General features: G+C 48.6%; 1 pseudogene; it reads right to left on the reverse strand.

Moving 5' to 3' along the window:
- Positions 1-1,750: 1,750 nt before the first annotated feature.
- On the reverse strand, positions 1,751-5,143 carry LOC149335253 (uncharacterized; annotated as a pseudogene).
- Positions 5,144-10,657: the final 5,514 nt, after the last annotated feature.

Genomic DNA, 10,657 nt, shown 5'->3' on the forward strand with positions numbered 1-10,657 from the left:
ATTGACGGCGGTAAAGTGCTCTTCATAGTTTTTCAGTGTTTTCATTACATCTCTGCTGGGATATATGAGGTTTTGTCCATCGCTGACGTATTCCTTGAGTGCAGTGAGGGAAGCATACTCATCGTCAGGGTTGCCAAGGAGAGCAGCCTTGCACTGCGCACAGGTTATGAATTTTAGGATTCCTTTCAAAATAAAACCGCCAAGGTAAAACAGGATACGGCACTCGGTTGACGTGAGCTCTTCAATGAACAGGATTTCCGAATCATTGATTTCGTCGACTTCGTTTTCTGTACCTTCCTTCTTGGCGTGTGCAAGCAGATCGACAAGGTAGTCACAGTCGTCAAGTTCGTAACTTGTCGACCTGGGAGTGTGAAGAAAGTGGCTGACGCTGATGAGTCGAAGTGCACACTTCAATTCGTACGCAGTGGGCACTGGCTTCATGAGCCGCACCACAGAAAAAAGGTTTTCTAGGCAGTCTTGCAACAGTCTGCTAGTCAGAACGAATTCATACCTTTCACTGCCAAGAAGCACTTCTTGAAGGCGAAGGACCGCCGTTGTTGAAATTAGGACCCCTGCTTGCGATGGCTTCCACTGAGATCCAGTGCCCATTTTCAGTTCTCTGATCGTGTCTATTGCCATAAGCAGTGTGTCCAAGGCGGCATGATATTTAGTCATGTTCCTGCGGCTTAGCGCCATGGTGGAATGACGCGATGACATAAGGGCGTACCACCTAGAAACGAGGTCCATAAACCACGCTGTTGTTTCGGCCTCTGGCTCAATCACTCCTTCTTTTATTAGGAACCGAATAGCTGGCGGGGCTTCGCGGAAAAGCTGGACAGCGACTCCAACTTTCATCTTTGTGAAGTCTCCGCCACTAATGTGGATTTCTGATAAATTTGGTGCTACCTTAAGTTCACTGGCAGCGTCATAGTCCAAGACGGCCTGTATATGCTCTAGTTTCACCTTCGAGGAAGTCAGTCCGTTCTTGCTTACTGTATCATCACTGAGTGTGAACAATTTACAGGTTCCTTTCAGGTTCTTAAGGACATGTGCTGGGTCAGAGATGAAAAAAAGTTCCTTCCCGTCTAAGGTTGGGTGGGGTATTGAGCACGAAGTTGTCGAATGGCGGTGACTCAAAAAGCCAAATTCTCTCCACATAGCGCGATTTGCTGCACCCATGTCACAGGTGACTACCCGTACTCTTAGAGAAATCTGGCTGCATATCTGGACTATTTCCAGAACATACGTTTTGAGTACAGAGCCGTCCACGTGCCTACCAGTAAATTCATAGGCTATTACTTGCTTCCATCTTTGGTTTACCCCACCTAGCATAAACACCAGAGCATGGCTGGCTGCTTCTTCAGGCTTCGAGGGCAAGGTCGTTCCTCCCAAAATCACGTCTTCTCCACGGTCGAGCTCAAATCCGGGTGCTATCTCCATTTCATCTAGAAAGAGAACACAGTCTTTTTCCACGTCCTCCATTCCCTCTGCTTTCGACCTCATCACGTCGATAACTTCGTGCAGGATACCTGGCAGAAACTTTAGGCTCTGAATTCTTCTTGCTAACGTTCTGCTTGATGGAAGAGGGCAGCCAATCTTTCTGAGCGTTTCATACCCAGTGGTTCCACAAGAAAATTTAATTTTTAGGCCTTGTTTTACTGTTTGCGCTGACCATGAATTGCCACGATTGTTGTTCCGAGAAAGGGCACGAATTTGGTCTTCATTTAAAAACTTCGTATTTCGTGAGAAATTAGCTGCCTCTTTCTGCAGCTTGCAATTCTGCTTCTGTAGTTTTTTGACAGTGTTCTTAGACTCTTTATGGTAATGTTTCAGCTTATTATTGGCTGCTGTGAGATCTGCTATCTTCTTCCTAAGCTCTGCTGCCTCAGAATCAAAGGGTTGGGTCGCACGAACCACTGCAGTTTCTTGAGGCCGTACATCCGTGGCGGCCGGAGTAAGTTGTTGACTAGCATTGCTGTTTTCTGTGCCCACCAACATCTCACTTATCACTCCGTCTGACGACGAATCTGCTGGAGGATACTCTTGCGTGTTTAAGGGAAGCACGCTTCTCACGTCTGGTGAAGAACCTTGTGCGGCAGCGTCATCATTGAATAATGCAGGCACATGCACACCTCGGTCCCTTGGTGGCCTCCGCTCTTTAGGAAGTTCTGGAAGCAGATAAATAAGCGAAAAGAGCACATTACATATTTAAAATAGTGGTCCTTTTGAAAAACTCAGAAAGTAAGCTTTTCTGCATTCCAAAGGACCCTTCACCATGACGGCCCATCCTAAAGGTCACGTGCAGCTGTTTTTCACCCCCCTTCAACAAAAGTAGTGGCTACGCAAAGCTGGTGCTAATCCTTTATCCCGACAGCGTGTCGTGTAAAGGAAAGGAACGCGGCATTGGGCTATATATGTCTGCAGCATTGCACTTTTTTTTTTTACCCCAAAGCTGGTTTGGCGGTCAGGGTGAATGAATTTTGCAGTGCCAAGGAGCTGACCTCCAAAGTTTTGAAAAGGGTCCACAGAAGACGCGCCAGAAAACTTAACATGCATGCACACCAACCACTTCCTCACTCAACGTTTTCAGATGTAGACGACGAGGCAATAAGCAACATGGCAACAAGCACCAAGGTTAGCAGGTATCTGACCTTTCAATGGGAACACCGTTGGGACAGCATTGGGCTTGAGCTTCTTCCATCCATCCGCGCGGTATTGTTCGAAGCTCTTGTCTTCGAAATGAGCCTGCAGATTAATTTTTTATTGGAATTAGTCCCGCATTTCCTGCTCGAGAATGAAAACAATGAACATAGCGCACAAGAAAACAAAGTAGTCCAAATATATCAGTCGAATTACTTTAATGAGTGCCTCAAACTGCACATAACAACATATTCTGTTAACTTCATTTACATACCTAATGCGGCGTCGTTGGACGAAGCATCGAGCTAACAGTCAGCGTACGCTACCGAACGCAGCATACGTGCCCAAAACTCGAAAACTGTAAGTAAATTAATCCGTACTGGTTCCTAGACAACTCAAATGCACAGTAATTGCAACAGCCTATGTCCCCTCGCTTGTTCTCGTGCTCTGTGCCTTGATTCGTGTCGGCCGCGGTTCGCTGACAAGCGCGCCTCGTAAAGGCAATTATTCTATAATGAACGGAAGCGGCGGAAGCACATTTGGTACGCATTCACGAGCGAAAACATTGCGTCATGCAATTTCGGTTGCAAACAGGCAAGCGGGAGGCAATGGGCGGTTCGGCGCTGAAACGTGCCTTTTTTTTTACGCCGAGCAAAACGAATGGTGCGGAAATGACATCTGACCAATGCAAATGTTGTACTACACTTAGCTGGCTAAACGCAACAGTGGTGAATAGCAACAAAAACAGCACTGAACCAACATGCAGCACTTACACTACAGACACATGAGGAGTTCGTCGGTTGCCACTTGTCACGCTTGATCCCGACCAGCCACAGAAGCCTCCTTTTCGGGTCTCTTGGAAAATGGAACATCCTCCAACCATTTCTCGAATGGTTGGAGCACTGAGGAACACAACATCCAGTCATTGCACGGCGATGAAAGGCATGCGAACGCAGGCACGCAGCAGTGCCGCCCGCACGACAGCAGAGCGGCGAGGTCGACGCGGGAAACGCAATGGCGGAGGGAGCGCGCGAAAACCGGCTTTGGCGGCGTCGAGTAGTTCAAAGGGTGACTTCAGCCTGAGCGGGGGCGCGCGCATCGAGGCACCCTAGGTTTCGCGGCAGATGGCATGACGTCAGACCGCTAAGCGCGCCGCGCGCGGCAGGAGCGGGAGTTAGGCCGCGCTTGGTAGCTGCCACCGTTTATAAAGCTTTTGTGGTAGCTGCGGCCTAGCTACGCGACGGCGCAAGTTGGAGCCCCGCTCTTGCAGCTGTGTCGTCAGACCGCTAAGAGCGCCGCGCGTGGCAGGAGCAGGAGTTAGGCCGCGCTTGGTAGCTGCGGACTCGCTACGCGACGGCGCGAGTTGGGCCCCTGGTTTTTGCGGCAGATGGCATGACGCAACAACAGGGGGTCATGCTAAAGGTCATTGGTGGCTACCAGCCTCCCTACGCGACGAGCTGAAAGTGCAACTAGTATTGCTTTCGTAATAAAACAAGTTTTAATTGAAATATGCATTCGGGCATAACAAAAGGCCACGAAAAATAAGAACCGTGGTTTAACTATTTTCGTAGTTGCTGAGATTGAAACGGCTCTTAGGAGTTATCTTCTCTGCAGTGAATGGATTCTTTGCAGCCATGCGATTGCATTCGGCCACAGTAGTCGCGGTCGTCACGTGTTTAACAAACGCGCAACTTGATGCTTAGGTTGACTATCGTTCACCTGCGTGTTATATTATGAGGGATGTTAAATGCCACATGGTAATCATGCGGACAATTTGGTGTACATCGAACATGATGACAGCAGCGAAAGAAACGGGAACGCACACACAAAAAAAACTGCACAGGCCAGCGCATTCCTCCGTTCTTCTGCTTGTGTTCCTGTTTTTGACTCTAGTTTCATCATGTCTGCCGTCAATAAATATTTTTGAAGGCAACCTTTGATGGTTGTACCATCATAACCTTTGGGGAAGAGATCGCGCGAATAGCGAATTTCAAATTTGGATTATTCGGGAAGATTAAAATTAGCATAAATTTTGTCTCCACGCTGCACACATGCTAAATTGCCTGAAAAGTTATATGGAGCTGATCGTAACGTTTTGTGGGCCCAAATTTTAAGAAGGAGGGGGGGGGGGGAGAGAAAGAAGACAGAGGACACATGTCCTGACTTCTTTCTTCGTCTTCTTTAAGTCTTCACCCACAAAACATCCTGAAGCGCTACCAACTCGCTCAGCTTTTTATTCTGTTGCCAATTCGACGAATGTCACAGCCAAGTTTCGTCACTCAATGAAATGAAATATCATTTGTGGATCCAAGCTTGTAATTCTGCAAAACCGGAGATTGTATACGTTTTTTCAAAACTTGTGTTAGACCACTTTTTTTTTTTCAAAGAAAACAAACATTTAATGCAAAACTCAGGTTTACTCTTTTCACCCGATACATTTTTCTATTTCGTATAAAAACTTATTTCACAGAAAAAAAAATAGTAATGGTACCTCGATTCCCATCGTTTTGGAACACATACATATGCTTTAAACTTAATGGTGGGAAATAACAGCAAGTCCACTAGATGGCCGAGGAACACATATCTCCATGGATGAAGGAAAACTAAGGAGAGGCCCTTCGTATTCCCAATGCATTGGCGAGAATGTGGCGGAAGTGACGTCAAAATTTAGGCTTAAAAAATCGGGCCACTAGCAACGTTGTCGTTGTTGCTAAGAAAACTCGGGCCACTAGCAACGGCGTATGGCGTCGTTAGCGTCGTTGTTGCTAGGGGCCCGAGTGTTTCTCGGTGGCGGTGGACGGGCTTTCGGCACGGTGTGTTCGGCCTTGCGTGTTAAACTCTACATGCGTGGCGTCGTGACGTTACGCACGCATCTAAGATTGCTTTTAAATGCAGCAAATTACCGCTTATTTGATATTTTGTTCGTCAAACTTGGTGTCGTTACGCGGAGCGATCGATGCATTGAAATGAATCTCGCGAAAAGGTGGCACTCCGGAACCGCGCTTCGACACGCGAAGAAGCGTTGATTGTTTTGATCAGCGAACTTTCGCACCTCACCAAACAGCACAGAAACGTGAAGTAGAGCTGTGCACGGGCTCGGGCCGGCCCGAAAGCCCGTACCCGGCCCGGCCCGCGGGCCGGGCTCGGGCCTTGCGGAAGTCTATTCACCCGGGCCCGGGCCGGGCTCCGGCCACGGTATATTTGTCTCGGACGGGCCGGCCGGGCTTCGCGATCGCGACTGCTCCTGCGTGGCTCCAGCCGCCCTACTGTTGCAAGGTTCGAAACTAATATCCACGTGAGTGGTCTCACGAGCCCAAATGACACTGCACAAAGGAAGGTGAGGTGAAGAAAAAGGTTATCCTGACCATGGAGCACAAGATAGCAACGATGTTCTGCCCACAATTTCGGCACCTTAGGATGCTTTCCGCCGAGGAGCGCGATCAAGTGTACGGGCGCATACGAGATCTCGTAGCGTCGACACCCCAGGAGTTGCCGGAAACTATGCAAGAACAACCTCCTGCGAAAAAGCCGGGCATGGATTTGTTCAGCGAGTGGAGTGACGAAATAAGCAATCGGAGTGCCGAAAGAGACGAGCTGAGCGAGTACTTGGCCACAGAGTCGGCCCCTTGCTCAGAGTTTGAGCTATCACAGTTTTGGAGAAGCAGGGCAGCGACGTACCCCAAGCTTTCTCTTCTTGCCAAGAAAGTGTTAGCCATTCCGGTTACCAGTTCAAGCAGCGAGAGAAATTTCAGCGCTGCCGGGTTCATTATGCAGGAGCGCCGCATTTGCCTCAAGCCGTCATCAATGGACTATTTGTTGTTTTTACATAATAACTTGGAGTGATAACTCTCTATATGCGCCGTGTTTGCATATACTCACTAATTTTCATCTAGACCATGAGAGCCGAGCATTTTAAAAACATTGAAATAAACTGATTTTCCTTAAATTATCTCTTTGTTTCATCGTCACTTCAATTTCAGTTTTGCAGGTCGGGCCGGGCCCGGGCCGGGCCTTAACTCGGGCCGGGCCCGGGCGGGCTTAGGTTTCTTCAGTGTCGGGCCGGGCCGGGCCTCCGTCAGTAGTGTAGGGCTCGGGCCGGGCGCGGGCTGAAATTTGCGGCCCGTGCACAGCTCTAACGTGAAGCCTCTCTCGAGCCTTTCCAACGTGGGCGCTGCCATATTGTTCCCTGGACTGCAGTGGGTACTGCGCTAGCACGGTGGAAGCGGCGGGGGGAACCGGTTTCCAGCAGTCTAGAGAGGAGGCGTTTCGCCGCTTCCACCGTGCTAGCAGGAGGTGCCCACTGCAGTCCAGGGAACACTAGGGAGCCCTTTTTGGAAAGGAATGTCGTCTTTCTTCGACTGGCGTCGGAAAAGGTTCACCGCACCTGTGCGCCGGTCTGTGTATAGGTGCGTGTTTGCGGGGAGGGAGGTGTAGGAGTGTAGCGGCGAGCGGCGCGGTTTTTTTTATACCCTTCTTTTACGAAGCGCTTGCGAGCCGCGCGCGACCACCGCCCCGTAGCTCGGTGGAGAAGAAAGATAGTGAGGAGGGCCGAGCCAACTTCCGGTTGCGGGGCGGCTTCACAAAAAGTGACGTCAGGGCCTCTCCTTAGTTCTTTCCTTCCTCCATGGGTAGCATGACAGCAAACTTTCAACCTAGGGCACCTGAAACAGCGACAACTGTCTCGAGAATCGGCGCAACTCCCGCGCAAGATGATAATTGCTCCACTGCGCTATGGTCGAGTATAACACCGAGAACAAGGTTAAGGGTGGGTGCTTCCAGCGATAAAAATGCTGAAAACCAGCGACCCTTCACGAAACACTGCAGATGGACGAGTTGATGACCGATCACTTTGTACAAAAACAGTCAAAAAACGTTACAAATGCGAAACAAAAGACGCTCGCAAACGGTGGCTGTCAACTAGATGTATTTATTGCATGAGCCTGCTTAAGGGGTGGTGACAGCGGCACGAAGAGCCTTTTGTTGCTTGCAACATGCATGCTTTTTATGACGTGCTGTGTACATGTTGATCTTACTAAGTTGGGGAGACCTGGCAATGCATCATTGATTTCTTAAGCGAACTTGCATCGTCTCAAGATGCAGCTGCCTCATACAGCAACTGGGCACTGAGTTTAAGGCCCGTTAGGCGTGTTCAACAGTTTTTGTACCGCATGCTGTTCTCGTCCAATACCTCCTCTGGAAGAAGAGTGAGGGAAACTTTAGAAGCCTGCGCTATCGCTGGCAAGATGGCATCTTGCGAGACATGTGTACGTACACAGGCAGCGAATCCTGCCTAGCTGTGCTAATGTACTAAACGTGACTACAGATGAAGACTCACTTAGCGCAATCTCCCAAATTCAATGGCATTTGAATGGAAAAAGATGTCATTACTCAAAACAATGAGCCGGCATAACGTGCAGTCTTTCTTTTCGATGGCAAAAAGAAATACTCCATCGTCTCGACATTCAGCGCGATAGACAAGAAGAGGACGGAGGAAAAGGAACCTGTAAGTGCTGTGAACAGAATTCTTAGATGCTCAGTGCTCGTTGCTTCGTCTCTCGTGATCGGTTTTGTATAACGCGCAAAAATTTCAAGACTTCACAGTGCCAACACAGCGAATATCTTGACTTGATGGCGAATTGCCGCTGTTTTCGGCAGCAACACTGTGTGCACGGGATTTCCGCGTATCAAAGGAAGCGAGAAACAAACTTGGTTAAACATTCATTTATTAAGCGCGCAAGACAGTTTAGAAATAGGACTGTGGTGAGAAAACAGATTGCTTAAGTAGACCAGAGCAAAAATTCTGAGTGGTCCTGGCGGAGAGTACGATAAGTTAACGACCTTTTGTGTATCAGTGACATGAGACGGCTGTAAACAGCTGAAGAGATTCACAATGCGACCAGGGCCGCTTTTTAAAACAAAATTAAAGCAGGCATTATTGGAAAGTTTTCCAAATCGACGCAGACCAAACTGAGCACACAATAGATCGGTGATACACCGATTAATGAATTATCAAAAATTTGCAAAAATAAGATCATACCAATAGATATATTGCAGTAATAAGCAGGAGGCATTTCAGGGGCCATTTACTAGATCGGTGTGTAGTAAATTTACTGAATTAAATCACCTCAATAAAGAGTGGTGTGTACCATATGCGCAGACTAATGCGTGCTTCACTGTGCAGCGGTCGGTGCGAAGACATTCGAGTATGGCCATGGCATGCATAAACTATCTTGTTTAAGATAAGAATAGACGATTCCATGGACAGCATCAGTGACGTCAAACATTTATATCATGTGTGAAGACTTTCCTGTCGTATATTGCAGCTTAACCAAGCGCCGTTTTCCAGCATAATTTGAGGTACATAATGCACGCCTTGCTGCAGCATGTATGGATATAGACAAACTAAAGCTTACCGCGTGCAAACTCAAATAAGCCCAAATAGGAGTATAAATAGCTTGTGTCCGCTTTTAAACTCCTTATTGAAAATTGCGCAATCGACTTTAAGTTGTAAAAATGAGGAAATCCTCCTTTTTTACCGCTGTCGCGAAATGGAGGAGTAAAATAAAGTATTCACATGATTTTACTACTTTTCCAAGCAGGAGCATATCGGCTTCATTACTCCTTCAGGCCCTTTATGCACTCCTTAGTGTCTGCACGCCGCCTAGTGGCAGCTGCCGGTTCGCTGCACTTGCAGGTGACGACGCCTGCTCGCTCGTCGCTGCCTGCTCGCTTCTGCTTTTTCTGCTTCAAGCCCGTTTGTCATGTTACAAGACACCGGATCGTCGCAGCCTTGCGCAGCAGTGTGCTCTGCCCAGACAGTTCCTGTGAAGTCTCCAGTGTGTTCGGAGAACGCTTGGTGTTGCATCGTCTACGACGGCAGTCCGCGAGAGGCTTAGCCAGCCTAGCTCAGTCGAACCAACATGGCGGTGTGTGACGCGCCGACCTGCCCGCAGCCGCCAGCTTGCCGCCCGCTCCTTTTCGCGCGCTTGTCGGGACATAAGAGACTGGACATCATCGACCTTAGCAGCAAGATGCTGCAATGTGCAGAAGCAGCGGCTGGTCGTTCATTGTCTACGCAGCATACAAGTGTTGGCTGCTGCCGTTTCGCCGCGCCGACATGGCGGTGTGTGTGTGACGCATCAGTTTTCTCGACACCGACGGCCACTCGTTCTTTCGCTGTATTACAGCAATAATATAAAAGACCGGATTATCATCGTCGTGTATAGCGGTAAGCAGTATTAAACTCTCCTTTGATGCCACATACGCGCATGCACTTAACGCCGCTCCCTTTTCAGTGTGCGAAGGCTTGCTGTGAACCCCGGGTGCACGGAGACGAAAGGCTTCTTTGTCGTCCGGAGGAGTCAGCTCACACAGAGGTCATTAAGTGAGCATCTAGAAATTTGTTGTTGCATGCGGCTGAAAAAGAGTGTGGCACTGCAGTCGTGGCTGTTTACGTTAATATGTGCGACTGGAAGTAGGGTCAATTCTTCTAGGGACCAAATTTTCTCCATGCGTTCTCGCCCCATGAATATGGAAAAGCTGTACAGGCAATGAGCAGGTGAAAATGCACAGCCTTGGGGTCCGGAAATTTTTGTCACGTTATTACGAACAGTGCTGAGAACAAAACATTGCCTGCCCTAATGTGTTGCTTCCTTTCCTGTGTTTTAAGAGGGCCTTGTTATGCAAAGAATGCAAGCGATTTTTTTCTTTTCAGTCATAGCACAGGACATGGCGAAGCCTTAGCGCTCAAGCAGATTGCCTAAATTGTTACATTTTCCGAGTTGGTGGCGTCTTACCGTAGCAGCGATTGTCGGCAGCGGACATGAGGTGGCAACCATACTGAGCGTTGCCTTTCTGGATCGTTAGGCGTCTAGTTCCAAAATGTGGTATCTTGTAAGCTGTTCGCATTTGAAAAATGTGAAAAGAAGTTGCCTCTTCGCGTGCAGTTTCCGAACACATTCCATTATGTGAAACTCGTGGAGGCAAGCGTTCCGGTTCGGACTGCTGATCCCGGGAA

This window comes from Amblyomma mixtum, chromosome 7 (genome assembly GCF_055824585.1).
Source record: "Amblyomma mixtum isolate Tamu chromosome 7, ASM5582458v1, whole genome shotgun sequence".
NCBI lineage: Eukaryota > Metazoa > Arthropoda > Arachnida > Ixodida > Ixodidae > Amblyomma > Amblyomma mixtum.